Source organism: Triticum urartu, chromosome 3 (genome assembly GCF_003073215.2).
Source record: "Triticum urartu cultivar G1812 chromosome 3, Tu2.1, whole genome shotgun sequence".
Classification (NCBI taxonomy): Eukaryota; Viridiplantae; Streptophyta; class Magnoliopsida; order Poales; family Poaceae; genus Triticum; species Triticum urartu.
This window is the reverse complement of record NC_053024.1, coordinates 222,883,406-222,898,256: the sequence shown is the minus strand read 5'-3', so window position 1 is coordinate 222,898,256 and position 14,851 is coordinate 222,883,406.

The following is a 14,851-nucleotide window of genomic DNA, read 5'->3' as shown; positions in this document are numbered from 1 at the left end:
CAAAAAGCTTCGCTGCGTTTGGACTCCGTTTGATAGGGATATTCTTGAATTTCAAAACAAGCAAAAAACAGCAACTAGCACTATGTCAATAGGTTAGTTCCAAAAAATGATATAAAGTTGTTATAAAATGAATATAAAACATCCAGGATTGATAATATAATAGCATGTAACAAGCAACAATTATAGATACATTGGAGACGTATCAGCATCCCCAAGCTTAATTCCTACTCATCCTCGAGTGGGTAAATGATGAAAACTAAACTTTTGATGCGGAATGCTACCTAACATGTTCGTCACATATTCTTTTCTTTTGTAGCATGGACATTTGGACTTTTATATGGTTCAAAGCAATAGTCTAGTTTTGACATGAAGATTTCAATACTCAAGCATATCAACAAGCAACCATGTCTTTAAAAATATCAACACTAAAGAAAGTTATCCCTAGCACATTATGCGCAACCATTGATCCATTCACGAAACACACTCAAATATTAGCTACATCTAATGCTCAAGTATGATCATAGTGCTCCCTAGTTGGTACTTTATAAGAGAAGATGGAGACTCAATATAAAAATAAAAATTGCATAAAGTAAATAGATAGACCCTTCACAGAGGGAGGCAGAATTCGTAGAGGTGCCACAGCTCAAAGCTTATATTGAGAGATGATTTCTTTGAGAGGCATACTTTTCCCGTCGACCGAAACGACCGAGTAATTCCCAACACTTTCCATGCTAGATATATCATAGGCAGTTCCCAAACATAAAATAAAGTTTATTCCTTTTTCCACCATACTTTCACATTCCACGGCTAGCCCTATCCACAGGTACCGTCCATACCAACACTTTCTAAGGAATTTATTATTTGGCAACATAAAGTAAATTTCGTTTTCATTTCGGGACTGGGCATCCCTATTACCGCCGTACTCTCGTGCAATGACAAGTGAATAAACACTCATGTTGAGAATAACACATCTAGCATGGAAAATATTGGCCACCCCCTGCCGCTTCATGAGCGATATGAGCACACAAAAAGGAAATTCATTTTGAAAAATAAGAGGTGGCAACTACAAATTTACTTAGAACTGCACGAAAATACCGCATATAGGTAGGTATAGTGGACTTATATGGCAAAACTGGTTTAAGGATTTTGGATGCACAAGTTGTATTTCTACTTAGTACAAATGAAGGATAGCAAATAGATTGAGAAGCATCCAACCAAGAAACGAAAATTCAGATAAACGAGCATTAAGCATAACTAACATCGAATAATTCACCACAAGTAAGATGTAATTTCATTGCATAATTATTAAGTTTCGTGCTTGCATAGGGAATCACAAACGTTAACACCAATATTCTTACTAAAGCATAATTACTCATCAACATGACTCACATATCACTATCATCATATCTCAAAACTATTATGAAGAATCAAGTTTATTTTGTCCAATGATCTTCATGAAAGTTTTTATTATATCCCTCTTGAATATCTATCACTTTGGGACTAATTTCATATGTTGAAATTGCTTTTGATAAGCTCAAACAAATTTAAGTGAAGAACATGAGCATAAAAATTTCCATCTCTCAAAATAATATAAGTGAAGCATGAGAGAATTTCTTCAAAAAGTTTTACTAACTCTCAAATAAATCTACGTGAAGCAAGAGAGTATTTCTCCAAAAATATTGAAGGACACCGTCCTCAAAAAGATATAGGTGAAGCACTAGAGCAAATCCATAGTTCATTTTTTTAAGTGAAGCACATAGAGCAATTCATCATAGCATAATTTTGGCTCTCTCAAATAGGTGTTCCCAGCAAGGATAGATGAGACAAATTAAAAATAAAAACAAGCAAAGACTCATATAATACAAGACGCTCCAAGCAAAACTCATGATATGTGATGAATAAAAATATATCTCCAAGTAAAATTATTGATGGTTGTTAGAAGAAAGAGGGGATGCCTTCCAGGGCATACCCAAGCTTAGTTGCTTGGTTATCCTTTAATATTAACTTGGGATGCCATGGGCATCCTCAAGCTTAGGCGCCTGTTTTCACTCCTTATTCCTTCATCCATCGTGATCACACCGAAAACTTGAAAACTTCAATCACACAATGTTATAACTGTTGAATGAGGAATCGCATCCGAGATAATTATCCATCACTGATCCAATGCCTATGAGCTTTTCACATATTTATCTTTGCTTAGTTACTTTTCCATTGCCACTGTTACAATCACTACAAAAACTACTACTGTTACTTTTGCCACCGTCATCGCTACTTCCATATTACTTTGCTACTAAATACTTTGCTGCAGATATTAAGTCTTTCAAGTGCGGTTGAATTGACAACTCAACTATTAATACTTGAGAATATTTTTTTGGCTCCCCTTGTGTCGAATCAATAAATTTGGGTTGAATACTCTACCCTCGAAAAATGTTGTGATCCCCTATACTTGTGGGTTATCAAGACTATTTTCTGGCGCCGTCGCCGGGAAGGATAGCTCTATTCTTTGAGTCACCTGGGATTTATATCTGTTGATCACTATGAGGAACTTGAAAGATGAAAGAACCAAGATTTTTCCCTCAACTATGAGGGGAGGTAAGGAGCTGCCATCTAGCTCTGCACTTGATTCACATTCTGTTTTGAGTAAACTAGCAACACCTACTCCTTCTATTGATTCTAATATGTCGCATGTTATTGATGATGCCACTTCTGCTATGCATGATGCTTATTGTGAAACTACTTCTATGCTTGATAATACTATGCCATTTGGTGAATTTCTTCATGAACAACTTGCTAGGGTTAGAGAGAATGAAATTATTGAAGCTGATAATATTGATGAAAGTGATGATGAAGATTCTCCCCCTAGATATGAATTGCCCGATGTGCCTGAGTGTTATGTTATGGATGAAGAAACTGCTAGAGATCTTTTAGCTTACAAAGATAGATATAATCTTAAGAAACTGTTAGCTAAGCTAAAAGAAAAATCTTTGAACGCTAGAATGAAATATGACCCTGATTTTGCTACTTCACCTATCTGTATCTCTGATAAGCATTATGATTTTTCTGTCGATCCTGAGATAATTACTTTGGTTGAATCTGATCCTTTTTATGGCTATGAATCTGAAAATGTTGTGGCACATCTTACTAAATTGAATGATATAGCCACCCTATTCACTAATGAGGAAGAAATTCGTTACTACTATATCCTTAAGTTATTTCCGTTCTCATTAAAGGGTGATGCTAAAATATGGTTTAATTATGTTGCTCCTGGTGATGTGCGTAGTCCCCGGGATATGATTTATTACTTCTCTGCTAAATATTTCCCCGCTCATAAGAAACAAGCTGCCTTAAGGGAAATATATAATTTTGTGCAAATTGAAGAAGAGAGTCTCCCACAAGCTTGGGGGAGGATTCTACGATTACTTAATGCTTTGCCTGATTAGCCTCTCAAGCAAAATGAAATACTTGATACCTTTTATAATGGACTAACCGATATGCTTCCAGAGACCACCTGGATAGTTGTGCTTGTCGTGTTTTCAGGGAAAGAACCGTTGATCAAGCTGAATTGCTATTGAATAATATGTTGAGTAATGATAATGATTGGACACTTCCTGAACCAACTCCTAAGCCAACTCCGAAGAAAAGGGGTATTCTATTTCTCAGTCCTGAAGATATGCAAGAGGCAAATAAATCTATGAAAGAAAAGGGTATTAAAGTTGAAGATGTTAAGAATTTACCACCTATTGAAGAAATACATGGTCTTGATAACCCGACACAGGTAGTAAAGGAAAATTCTCTCTATAGATTTGATGAAGGTAATATTCCTCATAATAATTCTGCTAGCCAATGCTTGGATGAGTTTGATAATTTCATTGTTAGACAAGAAAACTTCAATGCTTATATTGGTAGACAATTGAAACATATGCTTATATGATTGAACACTTGAGTGATTATATGTCTAGAGTTCAAGGTGAGCTTAAACTTATTAGTATGCATGCTTCTATGGTTACCACTCAAGTAGAACAAGTGCTTAAAGCTCAGAACAATTTTCTCAATGAATTAAATAATGAGAAAAATGATAATGTTGTTAGACTTGTGACTAGAGGGGGTAAAATGACTCAGGAACCTTTGTATCCTGATGGCCGCCCTAAGAGAATTGAGCAAGATTCTTAGAGAACTAATATTGAGGAACCTGGTTCTTCTAAAAAGAAGAAAAATAAAAATGATAGGACTTTGCATGCTTCTAGTGAACCTGTTGTTGACACACCTGATAATCCCAATGCTATTTCTATTTCTGATGCTGAAACACAATCTGGTAATGAACATGAACCTGGTGATAATATTAATGATGATGTTCATGTCGATGCTCAACCTAGCAATAAAAATGATGTAGAGATTGAACCTGCTGTTGATCTTGATAACCCACAATCAAAGAATCAATGTTATGATAAGAGAGACTTCATTGCTAGGAAGCACGGTAAAGAAAGAGAACCATAGGTTCAGAAACCCATGCCTTTTCCTCCTAAACCATCCAAGAAAAAGGATGATGATGATTTTGAGCGCTTTGCCGAAATGATTAGACCTATCTTTTTGCGTATGCGTTAGCTGATATGCTTAAAATGAATCCTTATGCTAAGTATATGAAAGATATTGTTACAAATAAAAGAAAGATACTGGAAGATGAAATTTCCACCAAGATTGCTAATTATACTTTTAAAGGCGGAATACATAAGAAACTAGGAGATCTAGGAGTACCAACTATACCATGCTCCATTAAAAGAATATATGTTAAAAATGCTTTATGTGATCTTGGAGCCGGTGTTAGTGTTATGCCTCTCTCTTTATATCATAGACTTGATTTGAATAAGTTGACACCTACTGAAATGTCTTTGCAAATGGCCGATAAATCAACTGCTATACTAGTCGGTATTTGCAAGGATGTGTCTGTTGTGGTTGCAAATGTTACTATTTTAACAAACTTTGTTATTCTTGATATTCCCGAGGACGATAGTATGTCGATTATCCTTGGTAGACCCTTTTTGAATACTGCAGGGGCTATTATTGATTGCAACAAAGGCAATGCCGCTTTTCATGTTAATGGTAATGAGCATATGGTACACTTTCCGAGAACAACCTCAAGTCCATAGTATCAATTCTATTGGAAAAATTCCAACGATTATTATTGGAGGTTTTGAATTTCCTCTTCCTACTATTAAGAAGAAATATGAGATTCTTATTGTTGGGGATGTGCATATCCCCGTTGAGGTAACCTAGTGTTATTCGAAAATTCTCCGGTTTCATGCGATTCGGAAAGAGTTTATTAACAAGACTTGATCAACCTTGTTAGTGGATTCCTTTTGATGAGCATTAGATGGATGAAGTTAGAAAGCACAACTCTTTGTACCCTCCTTTTACTTTCTGTTATTTAGATTAAATAAAGCAAAAATAATATTTTCTGTCTATTTTCTGAATTATCCTTGCAATAAAAAAGTACCCCGAAAATAAAAGTTCTCCAATTGTCCTGAAAATAAAATATGATTTTTTTCTAGAATATTTAAGAATTATTGGCACTAAGAACACACCAGGGTGCCACACCACCTGGCCACGAGGGTCCATGGCGAGCCCCTGCCTCGTGGACCCCATGTGGGCCCCCTCCACTTATTCCTGCTCCCACACACTTCGTCTTCCTCCAGAAAAATCCTCTCACAGCTCAAACGCGAGTTCTAGCTCATCTTGCTGCCATTTTGGATCACCTTGCTCAAAACTCCATTCACAAAACAACTTTGGGGGATTGTTCTTCGGTATGTGACTCCTCCAATGGTCCAATTAGTTTTTGTTCTAGTGCTTTATTTATTGCAAATTTTTGCTGCTTAGGTGACACTGTTCTTCAGCTTGCATGTCAAATTTGTGTGGTCAAAAGTAGTTTGGTTCACTTGTAGGAGTTGTTTCTATCAATCTTGTTGAGTTTGGTTCACTTTTATTTTTGAGTCACTAAAAATTTCAGAAATTTTTCTTAGGAGGAAAGATGTTTAGGAAAATTTACCAAGGTGGTTCCTCGAGGAATAAAGGACCAAGGCTCGCGGTATGTGAGCGGGAGGACGAACCACCAAGGGAAGCTCAATTGTGGCCTTGTGAATGGCCATCAGAGGAGTTTATGGTCCAGGCAGGCATCAAGGATGAATTTGACGCGTATGTGCGTAACGCTGATCTTAAGGGCTTTGTGTGAGATAAGTGCTGGCAATACCTCTATCTAACTGATTCCTTTGCGAGAAGGTTTAAATTTACATCCTCGCGCAATTCTCACACTGTTTTATTTGATCTTTATGATAAATCATATACCATGGACCTAGAAGATTTTAATATTGCTTGTAAACTCCCGCATCGGGGCAATGTTAATGAACCTCGCAAATCTGAATATAATGACTTTCTTGCTAGTATTACTATGGGGGAATCTAGGGGAATCACATAAGCTACCATAGGGAGCATTAATTTCCCTTCCATACATTATTTTGCTCTCTTCATTGGTAGATGCATTAATGGTAAATATGAGGCTTGTCACATGTGCGTTCCAGATCTTAGTGTCCTCAAGAGTGCGGTATTAGGTGCTAAACAATATAATTTGGGGGCCATTGTTGCACGAAGGTTGCATCACAATAGTATAAGTGGAGATTTGTTTGGTGGAATTTATGCAACTCGTGTAGCTAATTATCTTAATATACCCATCCATGGAAATGATATTGAGTTGCCTCCTTCTTATCTAGATTATGATGCTATGGTTTGACACCAGTTTGTTGAGAGGAATGAACAATTCCTCTAGTACCGACTAATCTTTGACAGATGGCGCACCATCCATGTTCCCTCCCTGCTCCTACTTTCTTTGACTTTCAGGCAAAAAGGAGACATGTTATAACCAGGGAGGAGGCGAACGAGTATGAGAGGAGGACGGAGGCAGCTCGCCTCCAAGCTACAGCTCGTCAGGCAGTAGCTGCTGCATCTCAGTACGACCCCAGCTACAACTTTGGATATCCATCAGGCCAGAAGTGGCCATAGACCAACTTAGGCCAAAAACCTAAGCTTGGGGGAGTACATACTTCTCACCGACATTACATTCATGTTCACACACTCATTCTACTTGTCGGTGCTCATACTTTTTTCATTGTACTATCCATGCTAGTTTATTTTCTTTTTAAGCCTTCTTCTCGTGTGTTTGAAAAACCTTAAGAAAAACCAAAAAAAATTAGTTGTAGCTTTTAGCTAGTTTACTTTCCATGCCTGTAGTAGTAGTAATTAAAAGAAAACCTAAAAAGATTTCTCGTTCTTCTTTGGCTTGTTGGGAGCTTTCCCCTGTAAATAGTTTTTATTTCTTTTCTTTTCTTTGGCGTCGAGAGGAGAAGGCCATGATGAAAATGTTGAGTGGCTATCATATGCATTATTGTTGATCTAACCAAGAGCCCATATTACCTTGTCTTCTCCCTTGTATTAAATGCTTGCAGATTCCAGCTTAGTCCAATGCACGTGCACTATTATTATTATCCACACCGTTCGGTTGTGCAAGTGAAAGGCAATAATTAATGACGATATATGATGGACTGATTGAGATGAGAGAAGTTGGTATGAACTCGACCTATCTTGTTTTTGTAAATATGATTAGTTCACCATTCCTGATTCAGCCTATTATGAATGAAACATGTTTGCAATGAAAATTAGAGATTATAATTTCTCATGCCATGCTTAATTAGCTAGGAGTTTATAATGGTTTACCTTGCGTGCCAACATGCTATTAAAATGGTTGTGATGTGGTATGATAGGGTGGTATCCTCCTTTGAATGGTTCAAGTGGCTTGACTTGGCACATGTTCACGCATGTAGTTGAAACAAAATCAACATAGCCTCCACGATATTTATGTTCATGGTGAATTATATCCTACTCATGCTTGCACTCAGTCTTGATTAATTTTAATCCATGTTCATGACTGTTGTCGCTCTCTAGTTGGTCGCTTCCCAGTCTCTTTCTAGCCTTCATTTGTACTAAGCGGGAATACTACTTGTCCATCCACTTCCATAAACCCCAAAAGTTATTCCAGATGAGTCCACCATACCTTCCTATATGCGGTATCTACCTCCATTCCAAGTAAATTTGTATGTGCCAAACTCTAAACCTTCAAATGAAATTATGTTTTGTATGCTCGAATAGCTCATGTATCAACTAGGGTTGTCTATATTTTCCATGCTAGGTGGGTTATTCTCACTAGGAGTGGACTCCGCTCCTCATTCACGAGAAAATGGCTGGTAACTGGGATGCCCATTCCCATGCTTAAATTAAAATAATTGCAAACAAAACTCCCCCAGGATTGTTGTTAGTTGGAGGCACTCATTGTTTCGGACAAGCCATGGATTGATGTTTGTTGGTGGTGGGGGAGTATAAACTTTACCATTCTGTTTGGGAACCGCCTATAATGTGTGTAGCATGGAAGATATCGAGATCTCTTGGTTGTTATGTTGACAATGAAAGTATGCCACTCAAAATATTATTTATCTCTATTTCAAAAATCGAGCTCTGACACCTCTACACATCCCTGCTTCCCTCTGCGAAGGGCCTATCTATTTACTTTTATGTTGAGTCATCATCCTCTTATTAGAAAGCACTAGTTGGAGAGCACGGCTATCATTTGCATGCATTACTATTAATTTACATTGACTATGATTGTGATTGGATCCCTTTTACCATGAATTACAATGTCTAGTCAGCCCTTGATCTTCATAGGTGCTTTGCATTTATGTTTTGCAGTCTCAGAAAGGGCTAGCGAGATACCATCTTGTTATATCATATTATGATTGTTTTGAGAAAGTGTTGCCATCCGAGATTTATTATTATTGCTCGCTAGTTGATTATGCCATTGATATGAGTAAACATGTGACCTAAATGTTATTGTGAATACGGTTAGTTCATAATCTTTGCTAAAAACTTGAATGCTATCTTTACATATTTACAACAACAAGAGCAAACAGAGTTTGTAAAAGTTTTTCTTTATCACTTTCAGTTTATCAACTGAATTGCTTGAGGACAAGCAAAGGTTTAAGCTTGGGGGAGTTGATACGTCTCCATCATATCTACTTTTCCAAACACTTTTGCCCTTGTTTTGGACTCTAACTTGCATGATTTGAATGGAACTAACCCAGACTGACGCTGTTTTAACCAGAATTGCCATGGTGTTATTATTGTGTAGAAATAAAAGTTCTCGGAATGACCTGAAACTTCACGGAGAATATTTTGGAATTTATAAAAAAATACCGGTGTAAGAATCAACACCGGGGGGCCCACACCCTGTCCACGAGGGTGGGGGGCACGCCCACCCCCTAGGGCACACCCCCTATCTGTAACATCCCAAATTTTCAATTTGGAATGTTATACACTAGATCATCATGCATAACATATTTTCTTGCATCTTGGCCGATCCTAGAAATTTCACGCAACTCAAGGACCTCCGGAGAGAGTTGGGGATTTCGTTATTTTCATATTTGAGATTTTCTCAAATTTTGAAAAGAGGATCGTTTGATTTATTTGTTTTATCTTCAATAAATTTTCCGGTGTCAAAATATGAGAGAGGGAATAATATGACTTTCCCAAAATTTAGGAAAATGAAGATTTAATAAATAGATCAATTTTTGTTTGCCGGAGTTTTATTTGCATTTTATTTGGATAGGGAAAAATGCGCGTTTTCGAAAATTGCATTTTAGGTCCGGAGAAAAGTTCATTTTGTTCAGATCATTTTTAGGAGTCGGGGAAAATTTACTTTAGATTTTTCGGAGTTCGTTTAGATCTCTTTTTGTTTTTTTTTCTGCGCGCGGAAACTATTTAAAAAAAACAAAAAAAAAACTGGAGCAGGCCGGCCAGGCCAAGGCCCAGCCGGGCCGAAGGCCACCGCGCCCCAGGCCACCGCGCGCCTAGCGCCAGGCGCCAGGGAGCCGGCCGCCGCCGCCTCTCTCCTGTACCGAATCCTAGTAGGACTTTGAACCTACTTCCGTATATTCCTTTTCTATTTCTAGATCTTTTCCTTTCCTCTTTTCTATTCCTATTCCTAGTCTAATTCCTTGCCCTCTACCCCAAGTAAACCCCTCCCCTCCCCAATATAAATACCCAAGCACCCCCCTCTAAACATCAAATCAAAGCCCCTCTCCTCCACACCGCACCTTGCCACCCCACGCCGCGCCGCCGCACCACCCCACGCCGCGCCGCCGCATCACCCGCACGCCGCCCTAAGCCGCCGCCTCACCCGCGCCGCCGCCGCACCTTGCCGCCGCCGCCCCACGCCCACGCCGCCGGAGCCCCTCACCGGAGGCCTCGCCGAGGTTGCCCCGCGTGTCTTTTTCTCGGATCGTTTTCTTCTAATCGTTCCGATTCTTTTCTTCTCTAAACTGTTCCGGTTTTCTAGATCGGTTTTTCGTTCGGTTTTTCTTCTCCGAAACCCTAGATCGGATTCGTTTTCTTCTCCGATTTAGTTGTCTTTGGACCGTTTGCCGGACCGTTCGTCCTAACGAACATGATCACCGGATTCTTCTAGGTTAACGAACGCCCGTTCGTTTAACCATTCTTCTTTTTCTTTTCGTCGGATTTACTCCGCGATCGCGATCTAAGATCCGATCTTCTTTCTAGTCTTTCTTTTCGCTCGTTTATCGGAATCAGGTGATTCAAGCGCCTGGAGTTTCGTTTCGAAACCGCCGTTCCGTCTAATCAACTTAAACAAGTTTTTGCCCCGATAAAAATTTGACCTAGTTTCAACTTGCTAGAACCGAGTTGTTTTCTTCCGCCGTTTGTTTTCCGTTTCTTTGTTCGGTTCGTTCTTTCTTTGCAACCGGAGTTCTTAAGTTGAACTTTCTGGTTCGTTCTCTTGTTCGAGTTTTACCTGTGCATTAGATGAGTACTTATTGTATGCTTGTTGTTTGTTTGCGATAGATTACCCGGATTGCGCTGCTTGTTACTTCGAAACCCTAGGACTCGCGGATCATCAGCAAGGCAAGTAACACTGTGATCATATCTTTTCTACAACCCATGTTTTATTGCATTAGATCAATCCTCTCACATTGCATGATTAGGATCTAATTAAATTGTGGGATGGGAAGTAGATGAGGTAGTACCTATTACCTGTATTACTATGAAACCTTTGGGAGTTACCTCTACGTTTGCTTATTATTATGCCATGCTATGCTAGTAGACGTGGATTGGGTGAGTGATATCCATGACAGATGTGAGTTGATAATTTTAATGGTTTATCTAAGGTGTCAACTTAAACACACATCTGGGTGGATTGAGGCACCTGATGTCTATCAGGACTTTCCTGTTTTTTTTCGGACCGCCACCCAGGCTCAAAGGGATCATAAGATCTTTCATGCTAGAAACTTCCGTGTGCAGCCACAAGCCATTATGGGCTCTGGCATAGTTGACTAAGTTGTGCGAACTCTTACGGGGTGGACTAGCAGATGTAGGGGTTGTAGGTGGTACGGTCTACCCCACATGTAAGGTGCTAGCGCTTCTGAAAGACTGTGTCTCGGTCATCCGTCTTCTCAAACACCATGTAGTGCGAGAAACCAAACGGAGGCGATCGAGACTTGTGGGGAAACGTGCGCAAACCTCTGCAGAGTGTACAAACTAATCATGATTACCGTGTCCCCGGTTATGGACAACTTGAGTATCTAGTACTTGAATATCATTGTGAATCTCAACATGTTACTTCTAATTAATGTTGTTGGGTTTTAATTGTATTTTTTTAATTGGGATTGAGAATGCTGTCAACCATTCTCAATGTATCACAACCACCATGATAGTTAAATAAACTTATTCCTTTGCAGTAGGGAAAAACTGGCTTTACGCAAAACTGTAACCATAGAGCTTTCCACCAGCCATATATGCATATAGTATAGCTGTTTCATTCCATTACTCTCTATGTGTTACTTTGCCAGCATATTCCATGTGCTGACCCGTTTTCGGGCTGCAACGTTAATGTTGCAGACTTTTCAGACGACGATTGAGGTGCGTTTAGGTCATGGCCCTATACTCAGTGATGCTGCTGGAGTTGATGGACCCATTTATCTTCCAAGTCTTCCGCTGTTATCTTTATTAGATGGCCTTCATCCATATTTATTGTAATAAGTTCTTTTTGAGCCATCGATGTAATAAGTGTGTGATTGCAACTCTGCTATAAAACCTCGATGTACTGTGTGGTGTCAGCATTACTGATCCAGGGATGACACCGTAGCACAGTAGACGTGATCCATTCGGGTCAGGTCGCTACAGAGATGGTATCAGAGCACACGCTGACTGTAGGACACGACCACTAAGTTAAAGCCATAGATCACTATTCTCTCCTCATTTTCTAACTCCTCATCTTTTCTACTCTATTAGGATGACGAACGTGAAGATTAAGTACGCTCAACCGGATGAAGGCACACCATTTGGATTTCCTGAAGGAAGTTACTAAGTACCTGAACATTGGATTACCAAGCTTCACGGGAACCTTCAACGCCACTCTGCCTGAAGAGGAGCGCTGGAAGATTCAAGCTCACGTTCCGGGAAGGACATTCGCGCCAATCACAAAACCCATAGATAGTGTTTTCAATGCACCAACCTGGAATCTGGGAAAGAGCATGGCAGCCCATATCACCATAGGACGCATTGGAGAAGTTTATCAAGAAGACCTCAAGCACACTATCTACCAGATTTGCGGACGCCGGGATGAACAATGGGAGTTAGTCAGCACCAAGAAGGATAGATCCATTGCAGCATTCATCCAGGAGTTAAACCAGCACATTCGACGCCACGAGAACCAGATGTGCAATGATATGATAGAGTTGAAGAATGCAAAGGCAAGGATCATCGAGCTAGAAGGAGAACTGAAGTCTACACGCAAGGACTACATGGACGAGATCGTAGCTCTAGCAAAGCACAATAACGATCTTAAGCAGGAGATTGAAGAACTCAAGAGGAAGTTAGCATCCCAGGAGGAAGAGGAGTACGTCGCATGTCCGGACAACTACATCATCATCGACAACACCGATTCGGATCCAAGTGAACCCGACTTTGAAGACGAAGCTGGAGCAGATATCATGGAGTCTTCCACCGGTTCAAATTTCTAGATGACCGCCAGATAGTAGTAGTATTTCCCCCATGTAAAACATTATAGTCGAGCACTTTTGCGATAGTTTTAGACCGTTTGTAAGCCCTTGTTTGATTGATTGAAGTGATTTTGTGTGCATTTGCCTCATGTGCATATGGGTAGTGTTTTCCCTTTAGACCCCCTCTATTCTTACTTCTCGTCTTTTCTAAACCCTCAGATGCCTCCAAGACGTGACAATGGATTTCCACCGGAGCTCACTCAGTTGATCTAGTAGCAGAATCAATTGATGCAGATGTTAGTTCAGAACCAACAGAACAACAACAACAACCCACCACCACCACCACCTGTTGACCACTTAGCCTGTTTTCTTAGACTGAATCCGCCGGTGTTTTCTAGTAGCACCGAGCCGATAGTAGCATACGATTGGCTCCGCAAGATAGGAAGGGAGTTGACCACTGCAGGATGCACGGATGGTGAGAAAGTGAAGTTTGCCGCTCACCAGCTAGACGGACCCGCGGCAGCATGGTGGGAGAATTTCACAGCCACTTACCCAGTTGATACTGTCACATGGGATCAGTTTCAGCAAGCTTTCCGCACTGCCCATGTTTCAGCAGGAGCTATGGCCATAAAGAAGCGTGAGTTTCGCAACTTACGCCAAGGAGGAAGGACTATTGGCCAGTATGTGGAAGAGTTTAGTAAGCTAGCCCGTTATGCCCCAGATGACGTAGCTACGGATGCAGCTAAGCAGGAGAAGTTTCTAGAAGGCCTGAATGATGAACTAAGCATGAAGTTGATGGTAGCAAGTTTCAACAACTACCAGGAGTTGGTAGATCATGCCATCATGATAGAAGGGAAGCAACAGCAGATGGAGAACCGTAAGCGGAAGTATGGACAGGGGAAGTATAACTCTGGAGCCCAGCAGAAGCCCCGTTTTACCCCTAAACCGGGATTTCAATTTCAGCATACCCATGGAGGAGGTAGCACGCACAACCATAATGGCCACAAGAATGGTAATGGGAATGGAGGAAGCAATGGACAGAACCGCACCATCCCATCGACCCCAACCAAGAGAGATCTAAGTCAAGTCACTTGTTACAAGTGTTCGAAGACCGGACATTACGCCAATGAATGTCCTGAAGGCCAGAATGGAAATGGCAATGGAAGCTCTGGGAAGAAGCTAAACCCTTTCAATAGGGGACAGGTGAACCACATTAATGTGGAGGAGGTTGAAGATCAGCCTGATGCAGTAATCGGTAAGTTCTTGGTTAAGTCATTTACCGCACTCGTTCTTTTCGATACTGGTGCATCGCATTCATACATATCAAGGGGATTTGTGGATAAATATAACCTACCAACCCAAGCCCTTAGGTCACCCATGTTAGTAAGCTCACCAGGGGCGGAGTTTATGGCCAGAAGATGGTGTGATCGGTTATCATTAAGGATTGGTAACTATGTGTTTCCCTCAGACCTAATAGTATTGGAATCTCAAGGATTGGATGTGATATTAGGCATGGATTGGTTATCAAAGTATGAAGGTAATATTGAGTGTGCTAGTAAGTCAATTTTGCTTACTACACTAGAAGGGAGAAGGATCAAGTATGTATCCCGGCATGTACCAAAAAGGACACAAGTGAATTGCCTAACAGGAGTTGTGCAAGAAGAAGTGCCAGTGGTAAAGGATTTTCCTGATGTATTTCCTGAGGAATTGCCAGTCATGCCACCGGATAGAGACATTGAGTTTTT